Source organism: Marmota marmota, unplaced genomic scaffold (assembly GCF_001458135.2).
Source record: "Marmota marmota marmota unplaced genomic scaffold, marMar, whole genome shotgun sequence".
Classification (NCBI taxonomy): domain Eukaryota; kingdom Metazoa; phylum Chordata; class Mammalia; order Rodentia; family Sciuridae; genus Marmota; species Marmota marmota.
This window is the reverse complement of record NW_026000108.1, coordinates 10,127,898-10,132,133: the sequence shown is the minus strand read 5'-3', so window position 1 is coordinate 10,132,133 and position 4,236 is coordinate 10,127,898. Positions and strand designations below refer to the sequence as shown.

At 44.2% G+C, this 4,236-nt stretch overlaps 1 pseudogene; it reads right to left on the bottom strand.

Moving 5' to 3' along the window:
- Positions 1-448: 448 nt before the first annotated feature.
- LOC107138917 lies at positions 449-1,459 on the bottom strand (annotated as a pseudogene).
- Between the last annotated feature and the right edge of the window lie 2,777 nt (positions 1,460-4,236).

The following is a 4,236-nucleotide window of genomic DNA, read 5'->3' as shown; positions in this document are numbered from 1 at the left end:
TGTGAACAGTCCCAGGATTGCACACCGGCTTCCTGAGTTCCAGGCCCCCATTCAGATGAAAGTACAGCACTTCAGCCTGAGAAGGAGTTGCTCCATACACATTGTGGCCATTGTGCATTATTTAATGATAAGGATGTCAGCTCAGTTTCCCAAGCTGTCACTTGTTTAGTTTCTAGGGTTAAAGCTCACATTCTGACCTCAAATCAAAATAACATGTAAAAACCCACCAATTTCAGAGTGAGATGAGCTGCATCTTATTAGAGAATTTGACAATTAGAAAAGTATGTATCATGGTTAAAACTAAAATGCCTTCTGGGTTATAAGTATTTTATAAACATTTATTATCTTCCTGGGAAAAGGTTTTTACTTTTTTATACAGATATAAGCCTTTATTTCACGTTTTTGTCATAATTCACTTTCTAATCAAACAGGTACTGGGTTTCAGAGTTTAAAATACCAGGAGACTAGATGCTAAGTGTCTTCCAGGTAGGAGCCCAGACATGGTCTCTCCGGGGTCAGGTGTTCCTGGGGTTCCTAAGCAGCACAGATCAGCACACCACTTTGACTTAGAGCTGCCTCCTTTTGGGGGGCTATCAGTCCTCATTTCATGCCAGATTTTCACTTGAGGCTACCAATTTTTCCAAATGTGTTCATGACCATAAGTAATATACCATATGCTGAAGAAAACTCCCCTAAGATGTGCTGCATGATCAAAACATTTCCATCCCAGGATGGTTCTGGCTGGATCCATGGCAATAATGGCTTTTAGGGCATTCCCTGCTGTGAGCCCTGGGAGGAAGGTGATGGCCCTGTGGGCACAGTCATGATCACACCTGATGCAATGAGAGGAGGTCCGAATGTTTCTGTGGCAACTTGACACACACTGTTGACAAAATTAGAAACAGCTAGATATGCTGCCACGAACTGCTCTTGACTCAGAACATTCTCTGTGCTGGAGGAAAAGCTCCGCAAAACATATATTTTCTGCCATGTGAAATAAGGAGAAATGGCCGCGTGTGACAGCAATGTTGGAGAACAAAGGACCTTTGAGGCTGGATCGGTGTGAAGTATCTGATCATCGTCTGCTGTGGAGGAGGTCCTCTCTATAGACAGAGCACAAGGACATTTGTAGCTATGATACCTGTCACAGTCCTTTGGCTATCACTTAAGGTATTCTACCATGGGTCAATCCCCTTTGTGAGGTCTTCTTCTTGTTGTGGTTTCATGCTATTGAACCAATCAACTTTTATGCCATCAAAATAACTGCGCCCGAGGATTCTCCTTACTAGAGTATCTGGCAATTGTTAACCACATGTGACTCTTGAGTTATTATTTCTAAAGAAACCAATTTTTTATTTATAATTTACAAACATTATCAATGCATATTCATCAGAGACAATGTGGAAATGTGGAAGTGTAGGAAATACATCAGTATTTCAAAAACTCACTCACCTGCCATGACTGTTCATTACATTTTCACACATTCCATTTTCCTTTGGGTCATAATTATTTCACATTTATTGATACATTTTTTTCTGTACTTTTTTCTTTTTATATTATATTATAACTCTATCAGTTACCTATTGCCACTCCAACTCTCAGTAGATTACAATAATGACCATACATGATTGCATATGGGTTCAAGGGGTAGCTGAAAAGTTTCTTAGATACTCTGTTGACTTGGTCATGGGTCTGCCACCAGATGATCTTGGCTGGCTCTCAGACTGGTTTGGGGGTCTACAGAACTCCCACAGATGGCTTCTTAAGTCCAAGGTTGTTCACATGGAGAGAAAGACGGGGTGGGAGGCAGAGAATAGAAATGGTTTCATCCTCACTGCCACCTGTTGCCCATGTAACTTACAAGCCCCACATGGGTACTAGGGTGGGGAAGTCGATTTTATCTCTGGGTGGGAAGGGGCTTCCAGGTCATTTGCAAAGGTCAGGGATGGAGGAGTAAAGAATTTCAGCTAGTTTTCCCCATCAATTGAGCACACTGTCAAGTACACTTGGGTGGTTTTCTAGACATTTGCAATGGCCATATAGTATTACACTGAGTGATTCCATTGTGGTGGTTTGATTGCGCTCCCCAACATTCGTGTGCTGAGACCCTAATTCCTCAGTGTTCCCTTTTGGGAGTGGACCCTAGTGAAAGGTGTTTGGTGGTAGAGGAGGAGTCCTTGTGAGTGGATTGAAGCCTTTCTTGAGTGAGTTTTTGCTCTGGAGAGACTGGCTTAGTTACCCCAAGAGTGGGCTGTTGTAAAGCCAGGGCACCTTGTGTCCTTCCTCATCTGCATGCACGCTGTGACCTGCAGCAGCACAGGTGGGGCCATAAATTGAATAGATGCCAGAGCCAAGATCTTAGCCCTCTCAGCTTCCAGAACCATGAGCCAAAATAAACTTCTTTCCTTATAAATTACTCCTGGCTACTGTGGTAACAACAGAAAATGGATTAAGACACTCATCATAGATAATCTGAAGCATTCCCAATAGGAAGGCATTTAGGTTTTTCTATTTTATTTTTGATGGCCAAATTATATGGGACCATAGAAGTTAGTACTTTAAGGGTTTATAAATATTCCTATTGGTTTATTTATTTTTTGTTTAATTTCTTGCAAAGAATTTTCCAAAAGGCTGACACCAATTTAAGTTCACAACTGTGGTCTATGAGGACTTATTTCACGGCCCTTCCACTAATATTAAGTACTGAAAAAATAATCTCTGCTAAAACAAATGAAGAACCTCTCCACAAGTCTTGTCAGTGTAGTTGGCATTTTACAAACTGCTGGTACAGAAAGAAAGGAAGGGAGCAGAGAGAAGTCCAGCAAAAGGCCAACCTGCAGTCCACCAAGAGGCCCCTGTCCTGCTGTGTGGCTGTCTCAGTTATTCATGATGCTCCTCAGCGTGGACACTGTCTGGAGTCACGTGAGGAAATGCGCTCTTCCTCTTTTACTTCACTGTGTCCCTAGACGATTTAATCACGGGACTCATTTTCTGTATCAATGTTAGAACAACTGTTTTGAGTGGGTCATTTTCGGGGAAATGGCATCATAATAAAACATAGCTTTTCCTCAAGGTAGGAATTTCAGACTCTCTGGTAAGGCAGGGTGACTCAACAGAGCCGGGACTTCTGATCATTCCTACAATCACACTAAACTTCATGAGAAAGAAATGGAACTTGTCAATGAAAATAGCCAGCTTCTCTTTCCTCCCAGTCCTTCTGTTTGCAGAGATGTGTCCATGAGCTTTTAGGCTTCGAGGGACACATTCTTTGCTGAAAACAGCACTGGGTTTTTTGTGGCTGTTGTTTTGTGTTTCTTTTTTTTTGTTTTGTTTTGTTTTCCTCCTCCTCAAATCTCCCCAGCAAAACAAATTCTGGCCCCACACCTGGGGGGCTGGCCCTCATCGAGACTTCTCTGCTCCAAGTGTGCTCTGCAGAGCAGCGCTGTCCACACCACCTCAGGCCTCCCACGCCAGCAGAACCGAGTCTGCACTTTAACAAGATGTCCTGGTGGCTCCTGTCACATTACGAGTTTGGAAGCCCTGCAGGGGCCACGTGGGCCATCTAAGGGTTGTGTCTCTTTCTCCTGCTACTTGGTCTTTCTGAAGTCTATTTCAGCCTCCACCATACACTAAAAAGAGTTACCTGGGCATTCTGCTTTCAGTCCTTTCAAACTCTCATCCAAGCAAGGTCACAGCCCCATTCTCCTGGTTCCTTTGCACAGGTTAAACTCACTAGAGAAAATAATGTGACCAAATCAAACAGCAACAGCAACAACCCCACCAAATACGGAGGCAGAGCAGCATGGCAAAATAAAGGGAAGGATTGAACCAAGCCTGGGAGGCGGACGCAGACCCTGCTCCTGTAGGAACCCTCGTGCCTGCCTTGGGATCTGAGTCACAAGCCTGGCTCCATTCCTCTGTCTTGGGACTTGCCCAAAGTGGCCTGCACAGTGGTCCAGGGCTCTGTCTTAGGGTCCTCTCTGCCCTGGCATTGGGGTCCTGGAGTTTCTGGCAGAGAGTTTCTCATAGTTCCCCCCATGGCCCTCGTAGGCACGAGAGAATGCTGATTACCTGTGGCCAAGAACTGGAGGGATGGATCCTCAAGGCCATGCCTGCTCTGTCCACTTTCCCATGTTATTTTCCCAGATGTGTTTTAACAGGTGCCAATCAAAACCCTGAGCTTTTTTGAAAAAGAGACCCTCCCTCAAGCCAACATTCAGGGAAGTGGCTTGGTTG